This window comes from Clytia hemisphaerica, unplaced genomic scaffold (assembly GCF_902728285.1).
Source record: "Clytia hemisphaerica strain Z4C2 unplaced genomic scaffold, Clytia hemisphaerica genome assembly, whole genome shotgun sequence".
Lineage (NCBI taxonomy): Eukaryota > Metazoa > Cnidaria > Hydrozoa > Leptothecata > Clytiidae > Clytia > Clytia hemisphaerica.
The window spans coordinates 2377965-2390323 of NW_027103974.1; the positions used below are offsets into that span (position 1 = coordinate 2377965).

Consider the following 12359-nt stretch of genomic DNA (forward strand, 5'->3'; position numbering starts at 1 on the left):
ATATATGTAAAATCAAGATATAATATTGAGGTACAATCAACAGGAAAAGGTCTTAGAGCTTCAATCCTTTCTAACCATATCTGATAACTTGTATATCAAAAATTATGGTCAAAAAATGTTCTATTAAATCTTTTTCAACACAAGAACTAGAAATTTCACATTTACAATGATGAGAAAATCATAATGAATCATTTTCACTCAACCAAACTTGAACTAAACATTATCATCATTAGTCTAGCTTTAGTCTCTAGAAGTACATGGATGGATCAAAACATTAGCTTCCTTTCAAAAATATCGGAATGTTTTGAGAGACTTTCTTTACAAAGATTCAGAAAAAAGATAACAAATCTTTTATGTCAATAATCATTCATCCAATCTAATTCCATGTCAGTGCCGTTACTTTGTAATGTAAATAAACCTCAAAACATAAGATGACAGACGAGATAACATTTTCATTCTTATCAAAAATATTTAAAAACATGTTCAAAGCTTGACATAAAACATGTGCAGCTACAAGTATAATTTCTAAAGTCAAAAAAAAAACGAAAATAAAAAAGAATCCATGCAACAATCACAGTAATCACAGAAAACAACTTGAATGGCATATGCAGGAAGATACAATCATGCTTAATTGGTAGATACTTCATTCAAACAAAACAATTAAAACAATTATTAAAAACGAGACCCATCTCTTTATTAAAAATAGAGTAAAAGAAATCCGACAAGGATAATTATAAAGAACACAGTTCAACATTGCCAGTTTTTTTTAAACAGATTGAAACCAATTATATGGTATTATAGATAGATATTATTTGATATTTACTGAATATATAGAATTTTTTTATATTGGCCTCTGCAAACTATGGACTCTACACGATAGCCTTATAGTACTGCAGGCATCGAAATAAGGGATAGAAAGTGCATTGCAATTTTTTGATAAGCATGATTTTGCATCCTAAAATGGATCAATTTTCAATTTTTTAGCTTGTAAGTAATCCAAAAACGCATCGCGAATTGCAAAATGCGATACGCTAATTCGATCCCTGTACTGTAGATTAATCTCCATGTGTTCAATTTTTATCTTACTGTGTTTCATATAACTTATAATTTTAAGCGTCCACCTGTCGCCAAACTTAAAAGTACACCATTAGGTTTACAAAGTTTAAAAATGTCAAATAGCCTAGTGATATTGTGTATATGTACTTTTTAACCTGGCGCGCGGACACTGGTATAGAAAATCAATAGATACCTTCAATATTCCAGGATTACGATTTTACCAGCTTTTTTGAAATTTCTACATCGCTTACCCAAAATCCACAACCTTTTTTACCTTATAGAAGATGGAAGTTAGAGTTTTCAGGGTTCAGAAAAAAATTGTCGAAATATTTTCATCTCACAGGATAAATTCTCAACAACAAAATATATCTTTGTGTCAATGGGTTTTTTCTGGTGTTCTTCCTTCAAGGAATAACGAATATCACTTTCTTTTTCCCCTTGATAGTTTGAGAGAAAAATGTTTAGCTCAAAAACTCCCATAGGAATTCCAATACAAAGCCTGATTGGTTAATTTTAGAACAGCTTCAAGAAAGTCATAATGGCAGATAATAAAGTTTCTGATGACGAAATGTGTGGAATTTGACAATGCTGATGGCTTGTTGATTCTGTAATTAACATAAAGAGAACAGGTAAATATAACTTTTTCTAACCAAGGATTTGAAGAGGTACACAGCTCACTGCTTGTAGAGTCATTACGTAATGTTTTCACAGCTGGAGTCAAAAAGGTAGGTATTGTGTCTAGCAAAAGGTCTATTTTAGTGTACGCATATGAGGATTTTAGTGTGCATATGAGGATTTCTCAAACTGTCATTAAATAATGCAAATTGAACAGTTTTATTCCTCCAAGCATTTCATTTGGGCATCTTTAAAGGTTAGTAAACATCACATTTCTAGACAGTTAGTCACACTAGGAAATCAAGCTTTCAGAAAAAACAACATCAGTCATCTACAGGATGTATTTGCAACAACAAGGATGAGAGTTACCTGAATCAAGATCAAGATCCCAATTAAGACAATTAATTATTTATTGAGAATTGAAATGAAACAAAATGGCAGATTGCTAAACCTGCAGCAGCCAATCAACCAGCCAGATTTTGCCATTTAATTCCTGAGACAGCGCTTCGATTTGTTAGGCCTTGATTATACGATAAAGTAAAAATAATTCTGCACACATAAACGCGCCATTGTTTGTGGTCCAGCAAAATTTCCGGGAAAAAGCCTATCTGGCAGTGCGCAGATCTAGGTGAGTGTCTACTCCCCCATGGATCTTTGTTTGTTGTTTTGTAGTTGTTCTTCAAATTAGTTTTCAGGGTTGGCTTGGTTCAAATTTTAGGTAATTTCTCATAGTTTTTGAAAATGTTAAAGTTTTGCGGCACATTCTTTTGCTTGTGAGTGAAGTAAACGATAAAGCGCTGCTAATCTTTGATAACTGCCAGACACCAACACCATGAGGCAGATTACCTTCATATTACACCATCGTTTTGCATAAGATTCTTGTGACTTTTTCAGGATTTTTCTGCTATTTTCCCCGTATAACAGACATGAGATTGAAAAGGGTTTTTTCCAAAGGTATAGAAAATCTTGCAGTTAGTCACACTAGGAAATCAAGCTTTCAGAAAAAACAACATCAGTCATCTACAGGATGCATTTGCAACAACAAGGATGAGAGTTACCTGAATCAAATTTGCAAGACAATTAATTAAAACTTTGTTAATTAAAGTTCGAAACTTTAGAAGTTTTGCGGCGCATTTTTTTTGGCTTGAGAGTCAGGTAAACGATATAGCGCTTTCGCAGCATTAATCTTTGATACGCATTTCGGCGGGACGCTAGTGTGACTAACTGTCTGTTTTGTGCTTACAAAACTGGCTAACTTTCCTAGCTCAGTTTTCAACTACCATGAGTGGTCCTAAATCCGACAGCCCGACCTAAATCCGATGGGGTCTTTCAAAGATACAAACTAAGATAAAAACAAACCTTTTGTTATTTCGACATAGCTGTAGGCTGGTCTTCGAAATAAAAAATCAAACATAAACAAGTACATACGAAAGTTATCAATCAATCACTAAATTGTACTCTCCCTATCACGTCACAGATTGTTGAAATGTAAGAAACGTGAAGTGGGTTTTTTTTCGAAAAGAAAACTTTAACGATGTAGTCACTAAAAACTAATTAGCATGCTTTCATTCAACGGAACAAAGATATCTAAATCAAAACAACATTTTGCTCGCGAGGAATTTTTTAGTAGACCTTTTTACCGTGAACCGAAAATAATAAAAAGAACCCGGTTTCCTTTTTAATTTAATGTGACCGCCATACTGACCATCACGGCGTGCGGCCTCTTAGCGCCTAGAGCGTGTGTTTTTGATAAATAAGGAAGGGAAACCAGGCCTAAGCGCGCGAATTATTTTTATCACGTGACTTGAAGCGTAATAAAGTTGTAAAATTTTAATGATGGACACGGAAGTTTGTATGCGTTTTGTGTGCTGTGTAAAACTGCTTATAATTTGGCTGTTTTTTTTTAATTGAAAGGATTGCAAAGTTTATTGAACTTCTAGTTTGATGGATGAACTTGTTTGATTAGAATGATACCAAGAATTTCATTCAAGGTTTGTTTTGATTACTTTACAGATCCGGTGTCGACTTTAGAAGACGCATGTCGATATTAGACGATTCTACAGTAATTGCTTCTTATACAAAACATGATTTTTTATTACAAAATTGTTAACGTTTTAAACACAAGCAACGGATTCAGAATAATAGGTAGTTATCACACTTTTTTTATCACATCAATTGACATCTTGACATTTTAGTCATCTTGTTAGATGTTTTGTTTCAAGAGTTCTTGCAATATAGTTTATTGTTCAACTTGGAGAGGGAATCTTCGTAAACATAGAATTTTTTTCATAGCAGTTATTATTTGGGGGGTCGGATTTAGGCAGGCAGGGCTGTCGGATTTAGGACCACTCACGGTACTGTCCTGGTCTTATCTTTTTACCACGATAGAAAAGTGGCAGAGGAATCTTATGGGAGAATGGGAATCTTATGCAGCATAAGGATGGTAGTGGAAGTATTGCTATTGGCCTCCAAAAGACAATCTTTACTGGTCCTAGATTTTATCTAAAAATAAAAAACTTGTGATACATTCTATTCAAGCTCGAACCACCATCAGACCATGCATAAAACAGTTAAAATTGAAATTTGGCATTTTGACACAACCTGATTATTATAAATTATAAGTAGACAAGTGGAAAAGCAGAAAAAAAAATAAATTTGAATTTGCTTTGTATTGTAAACTAAAAAAGACAGTTACATAATCAGCTTTATCAAAAACATACTTCTTAGCAAAATAAGATACACAACGATTAAAACCACAAACATTAGCATTCTAGGAATCTACATACAACATGAGGAGCATAATGCAAAAGTGTTTGATTTTCATCACTGCATACCAACCATGAAACGCCAGAGTGTTTTCGAACCACCCGAGAAAAAATTGTTTCCGCCACCGCGAAGTCCGCCATTATAACATCCTTTTCCCGACCAATCACAACTTGTTATTTCAGGTCACGTGATTTTATCTTGATTACAGCCTCCTCCCTCAAGATACAATTTTGACTGTTTTTTAGAATAAATATTACAAAATTAACTTTTATAAAAATTAATTATATTTTATGTAAGGAAAGCTAAAAAAAACATTATTCAGATAGGTCTTATTTGTTATAATTCTGAATTGTTTTTGCTCAAAAGTCTATCGTGCTTTTTCTTCCGCCCGAATCCCGACTAAAATGTAAACAAACATTCTTTTCGTGCCTTTTTGTTTACATGATCACACCAAACACACAACCATGATAAGAGGGACTTGGACAGAGTTGTGTCTGTTTAAATTCTTTTTAATTGGTATATGGAAGCCTACAGTAAGTCTAGTATTTGTTTCTGTATTCAATGCGAGCGACAGTCTTTGAATTACTCTAGCAGAATTTTTTTTAATGATAACCAATAACGTCATATAGCTAAATTGATCTGCTCTGACTGATAGCTGTCACCTAGATACAAGATAATTTATCCCAGTTGTACTGGCTGGAGTAATTTTATTAACAATAAACTGCTGCGTTCTTCCAAACGACTATTGTGAAGTCGGGTAACTTGCATCAGTGGAGGGAAACTTGCATAGCCCTCAAATGAATGACCTGGCGCTCTGGTCATTAAAATACAAAGTTAAATCAAAACAAACCTGATTTACAAAATTTGCGGACGGCAAAATGTATATCTCCTAATCATAAGTGATGTCATGCATAATTATGTTTAATATCCAGATCCAGCTGACAATTTCAAATAATACAATATAAAAGAAAGTCCGAAAATGTTCATTTTGACTTTTCAATACATGAAAAACAACAAAGTGATTTTTTTCAAATTACAATATTTCGTACTCAAAACTAGTACATCATTCAGTATATTGTATTATGTTTAATATCATCATTAAATTTGAGGTTACAAGTCCAGCAGACATAGAGTATAACGTGCCATCTTGAAATTTATGATCTTGCATGATTTTTGATTATCCAACCACTCTGTTTCATCTACCCGCGACTCACACGGCAAATATGAGATTCTAAAATGGTACCGTAACTTGGTCTAATGTCGACACCCCTCCTCTAATTCCGACACCCTTTTTATCAGCTGAAATTTATAGAAAGGTTGAAACTGTTTTTCTTTGATTAGTGATCAGAGAAGAATAATCCTTTTTCAATCAGTGGTTCAAGCTTTCATATTATTCCTTTCTCTAAAGAAGGGTGTCGGAATTAGAGGAGGGGTTACTTACTTTTGGATACTTTTGGATGTGTTTGAGCGTACCGCTCTGGCAAGAATCTTTTGATCCACACCACAATCTTCATTCAATCCATAATTCCTGAAGGAAGAAATGGATCAGCAGAGAGATTTAATGTCTAAAATTGAGTTTGAGTCGACTCTCCTGCACCCTGTATAACCACGGATTTGGGGTTCATCGGGAATTTTTTGCAAGTGTTTGTCAAGTGCATTTTTGAATTTGTCAACAGTTAAATTTTTCAAGTTTCTAATGCTCTTTGGCATTGCATTGAAAAGTTTTGCTCCTTGTATAGTCAGGGTACTGTCGCGTAAAGGGGTAGTTGACATTAGACCAAGTTACGGTAGAGTAGAGCTGCGAGCACAGGATTTTGTTTTGAAATTTTGCTGCTTCGATTGGTCAGTCATTCATTTGATGGCTATGCAAGTTTCCCTCCACTGATGCAAGTTACCCGACTTCACGGTATTGCATTCAGCTTTTTAATGCTTACTGACACTAACAAGGCCCGATACCGTGAGATCGGGTAACTTGCATCAGTGGAGGCTAACATTCATAGCCCTCAAATGAATGACCTGACTAGTCATTAAAATACAAAGTTAAATCAAAACAAAAATGGTAGAGTAGAGCTGCGAGCGGAGCTGCGTAGTTCATTTGTTTTGAAATTTTGCTGCTTTGACTGGTCATTCATTTGAGGGCTATGCATGTTAGCCTCCTCTGATGATGCAAGTTACGCGACTTCACGGTAGATAATACCCTGACATTATCTGGTTTTTAAATGATACCATTTTGTTCCTGTATTTGAAACCATTGCATTGTTGGTTAATCTTATCTGAAAGCCTGGTTAACATGTGAAGTAGGTGACAGAGGTAGATTTGGGTTAAGTCAATATTAGGCCAACTTACGATAACAAATACGACCCCCTAAGTGATTTCCTATAGTGCAACCAGATTTTAAATTTCCACCGTTGAGTTTTTTCTCATCACCTTTAGACCATCAAGAAAATTTGATTTCAACTGTAAAAAAATGATGGTTTGACAAGCAGGTCTCTTAATTCTTATCTGTCAAAAGCTTGTCCGATTTTCATTTAATATATTGTTACTGAATTATAATTTCATACTTCATATTTTAGATCAATACGAAAGGAGGTAAACATTAAAGATATGTCAACTGAAAATCTAATACTGATCATTGTTTTGGGTGGTGTCTTTCTCATTGTGGTTGCATGGGCCATCTTCTTTTGGTATCGCTACACCAAGTTTCACAGTGATTTGAATAATGATGTAGAATGCAGTGGAAGCCAACCTCAATCTCGTATTCCTATTCTGCAAAGATTGGCTCGCTCCATAAGTGGTGGTGGACAACATAGCACAAATCAAAATAATCAAGAAAATTCTCCTTTGAATCAGTCATCCCATGATGAAGTCAATACTGTTTTGCCTGAAAATACTACTGTGTCACGATTAAGTCATGGACCTCCAAGTTATAATGAGTTGAGGGGAAGTTTTACACATTTGGAAAACAATGGGGAAAGTAATTCCTCACCCCCTTCATATCATGAACTAAGGGATGTTAATTCACCTGTTGTAGAAGGTGCTGATGGGGAAAACAGCTAATCTCGTTTGGTATACTTGCTACTCGTGTGCTGCATAACCTTTTTCAGGAAGTTTAGAAAAAGGGGGATCAATATCTTTGTTGAGATTTACATTTCAGAATTCTTCACAGGAACAACGTTAAACAAAGGCAAGTAATGTTTAAAATTTATGAGCATTGTAAATTTTTAAGAGAAAATCTAAAATTTCTTTAGCCAAAATGACCTGGAGAGTATACTACAGTTATTGTATTTTTAGCAATTCCTTAAACTTCAAAGGGTGTATTTTTACTTAGTTTTATATTTGTCTTTAATCTTTATTATGATACACTGAAATCTGAACTCTCCCATTCTTGCGTGAAGCTTTTTCGCTAGCAATTTCTTAGCACAATGCTTTGCTTTTTCGTGCTTTTTTCTGTATTGATCTTTCAATTGGTCAATTTTCAGCCTTAGAATGAAAGCTATGAAACATTTTTTTTTTCTATTTTCTAATTTTCTTTTTTGAACATTCTTAAGAGCGTTTTGAAACTGAACACTAAGTAAGAAATACATTTAATTTCTCATGACACCAAGCGAAGCGAGCTTAATTATGATTGAAGTTATTATGTGAAATATATTTTGAAGTATATATTAAATTTTTTTAATAATGAAAGTAAATATTTTTATATTTGATAAGGTGCACCTTGTAAATAGTGAACTAATAAGCACTGCATTTTTGCATTTTAAACCAGATTTTTTATAATATTTTTATATTAATTTCTATAATCATGGATAACTTAACTTTTTTACATTTGAACATTTTGCAATTATTATATTGTTCCGTATTATTAACAATTATAGTCCTTATTCATGGATTTTAAAAATCAATAAACTTCGAAACTAAAATTTGCTTTTCCCATTTAATCCGCAGTCATAAAGAAGACAAATAGCACACTGCATTGAATGTAAGAATAGTTACAACATAGTTATTATAAAAAACCCCGGTCTGGCAATGTATTGTTTTAGCTTTTTGTTCAATTTTCGTTTGTTATAAACAAAAGACAAGTTGCGATCTGCATACTTTTTTATCACGTTACCAAAATCTTCTCTTGGGATTTTCTAATCACATGATCAAAAAGTTTGCAAAATAAATCGATTTTGGTACGTAAGCTCCATCTTTTAACCATAAAAAAAGACAAAAGCCTTTCAGACCAGTGTTTTTATAATGACTATGCTTAATAATAGCCTGGCAATAAGGATCGTAATTTTGTAGTTTAAAAAATACCTAACTAATAGCCGCTCCTCTCCCGCTAATTAATTTTTCGAAAATTTTCCACCCATGACATTCTAATTCCACCCCCCCCCCCGCTTATTAATTTTTGGGAATATGTTTTTGAAAGTTCCCCTCTTTTGTCCTTAATTCTGTCTGCTGTATTAGCCTCCTTTTCAAAAAATTTTTACCCAGGACATTTTTATTTCAACCTCCTCGCTTATTAGGTTTTGAGAGTTTTTCCAACCCCCCCCCCCCGGCTATTAGGTACCCGAGAGTATTTAACTTCCCCCGTTTTTGTGTTTTTGATTGTGAATATTTTACCGAACAGGCTGAGTGAGCTTTCCGTGTCTTTGCTCGAAAAATGAGTCACATAGACCTTTTCATAAATTACGTCACGAACATCACTAACAATTACCATGGTGATTGTGAAAGACTGGGACAGTTTTAGTGTGGTAAAAAAAATGCCCGCGCGGCAATTGGCGGCTACGGTCGAAAAGGTGTATTTGTGGCGAATAAAGGGTCATGTGTCAATCGAAAAGTCCCTCTAATTCTATATAAACATGAAAAAGATATCGTGGAAAAGTTGTGGGGAAATAAGTAAGCATCCGTATGAACGAGAATCAAAAAAAATATTGAAGATTTACTAAATAAATTCTTCGCATTCAATTATCTCCGAAATTAGTCAGCGCGTATCGTGTATAGAATTCACGTCCGGGAGTTACTGTATTTCTTCGAATAAACGGCCCTTTCTTTAAAGCGGCCCCCTCGAGTAAACACCCCTCCTAAACACTAAACTAGCAATTAGCTGTCGCTATGAATGCCCCGCCGATAGCAGATATTAGCCCAGAGGAACTTAGTCATGAAGAGAGCAAGGGAATCATAATATAATACTTACTTACTTTTGGTTACTTTTGGTTGTCTTCGAGCTTCATGCTCTGGCAAGAAACTTTCTGCTTCACACCACAATGCTGCATCCATCAAACCTGAATAAGGAAGGATGTCAGCAGCTAAACAGTTTTCATGTCAAGAATGGAGTTAGAGTCGGCTCTCCTGCACCCTGTGTAACCATGAATCTGTGGCTCGTCTGGGATCGAACTGAGGTGTCTGTCTAGAGAGTTTTTGAACTTTTCGACTGTAACATTCTTCATATCTCTAATACTCTTGGGCATTGAATTGAATAATTTAGCACCTTGCACAACAAGCGTGCTATCATGTAGTTTTGAACTATGGGTGCGAACACACATCCTTCCCAATCTTGGGAGTTCCTTGAATTGAAATTTATTGTTGATGTTTGGAACCAGATTTTCAGCTATTTTCCATGTATACAGGATCCGATATCTCTCCCTTCTTCTTTGAAGTGAGTAAAGTTTTAGCTTTTTCAGACAATCCCAATAGTTTTTTGGAGTGCCAGTTATTCTTTTGAGAAATGATTTTTGGATTTCTTCTAATCTTTGGGTAGAACTGACAGCACTTGGACTCCATAGGACTGAGCAATATTCAATGACTGGAATAACCAATGATTTGTAAAGAGTAAGCATTAGTTGGGGTAAACGCGAAGAGAAAGTCCGCAGAATCCAGGAAATCAAGTTTTTTGCTTTCTCAATGACTGAATTTATTTGATGTGTAAAGACAGCATCATCTGACATTAGTACTCCCAGGTCCTTCACAAATTTCTTCCTTTCGATATTTTCTCCTGAAGGGGATTTGTAGTGAGTTTGGTTTTTTATTTCTTCATCTGGACCATAGCGTAGAAGTTCAAACTTTGTGTCATTTAGTTTCATGTTGTTTTCTTCAGTCCAGTCATAGACTTTTTCTAGTTCTTTTTGAAGAATTTCAACATCCTTTGTGTTTTTGATTGATTTGGTGGCACGTGTATCATCAGCAAATGATTTCAATATACAGTACAGTACTTTTTCATCAATGTCACCAATCAATATTAGAAATATAAGAGGTCCCAATACACTGCCTTGAGGGACTCCTGAAATTACTTTCTGGGCTTTGGACTTGACACCATTTACTATTACTGTTTGATATCTTTCAGTAAGGAATGATTCAATCCATCTGTGGATTGGTCCGGATATACCCAATTGCTTTAATTTCCCAAGTACAACTGCATGATCGACTTTGTCGAAAGCCTTTGAGAAATCAAGGTAAACAACATCTGCATTCATACCCTCATCTAATATGTCAAGAATGAGGTCGTGTTGCTCGAGAAGCTGACTAAGGCAGGATCTCCCACTTCTGAAACCATGTTGGTTTGGATTGAAAAGGTCATTGTTGTTCATGTGATTTACAATATGATTTCTCAATATTTTCTCGAAAATTTTTATCACATGCGATGTGAGTGCAACAGGTCTGTAGTTGGCAGCCAGAGATCTGCTTCCTCCTTTGTGAATTGGTGTTATGGTGCATTTTTTCAGTTCAGATGGAACAAGACCTATTTCTAGGCTTTTCTTCCAGAGTAAACACAGTGGAACGGATAACTCATCTTTGCATTTTTTGAGAAACATAGCTGGAAATCCATCAGGTCCTGCAGAAGATGATGGAGACAGCTCATTTATTGCTTTAACGATGGAGTCTTCTGTTATGTTAATCTCATCAATCTTGATGTTTCTTTTGTCTTGGTTAGGTTGTGGTTGTGGTTGCTTTGGTTTACTGAACACTTTAGCATATTGGTCGGCTAAGAGATCAGCCATTTCTTTGCTTCTTTGTGTAAGTTCTTCATTGCAATTCAATAGGGGTCCGATATTAGACCGAATTTTCGATTTCTTTTTTGCATAGGTAAAGAAATATTTTGAATTCTTTTTAATTGAGTCAATCACTTTGCTTTCCACGTGACGCTTGACTCATTAAAAGATTTTGAAGTTTTTTCTCAATTTGTAAAAGTTCATCTTTTATCTTGTCTTTCTTGGATTTGGAGTTGGTGTGTAAAAGTTTTTTTGTAATTTTTTTCTTCTTCTTTTTGTAAGAGAGTGACGGTATCTCTCAGCTTTTGATTTCGTTTTTGATGTGGTCTTGGCCTTCACGGGAACTCTGCTTTCGCATATTCTGTAGCATATGTTGTTGAAGGTTTCCAAAATAACATCTGGGTCTTCAGTATCGAACTCACTTGGCCAGTTGACATATTTGAGATCATCTTTAATAGTTTCCCAATCAATGTCATCAGCAAAATAATTCAGTGTGTTGAATTTTGTGCGTGGCTCTTGTTGATCGTCGTCCAGAAAGGAGTTTTGAACTTTCAGAGTTGTTGATACTAGTACAATTTCGTGATGTGATGTGCTTTGCAATACAGGTACTGTTGTGTAGCTGTGTATTATTTGTTCGTTGTTAGTGAAAACAAGGTCTAATGTATTTCCGTCCTTGTGTGTTGGCAAATCGATATATTGTGACATGAAGAATTCGTTGCAAAACTGATTCAAAGAGTTTAGAATAAGACGGTCGTTGATAGTACATCCTGATTTTGGAAGGCCCTCAGGCCAAGTTGCTTTTGGAAGGTTGAAATCACCTCCAAAAATGATATTTGGTACGGTTTCTAACTTTGAAAGTGCATTTTTTACACCATTGATAGGAATGATAAAATCATTTGCGGTTGAAGGATTACCATTTGCTTTGTCGTCAGGTTGTCGGTAGACTACCAG

The 12359-nt window shown here is 35.0% G+C and overlaps 1 long non-coding RNA gene across 1 annotated transcript; it reads left to right on the top strand.

Annotated features, from left to right (window-relative positions):
* Window positions 1–4787: 4787 nt before the first annotated feature.
* Window positions 4788–7997, top strand: LOC136810723 (uncharacterized). Its single transcript, XR_010847145.1, has 2 exons — window positions 4788–4970; window positions 7011–7997. It is a non-coding gene; the product is annotated as an uncharacterized lncRNA (long non-coding RNA).
* The last annotated feature ends 4362 nt before the right edge of the window (window positions 7998–12359 follow it).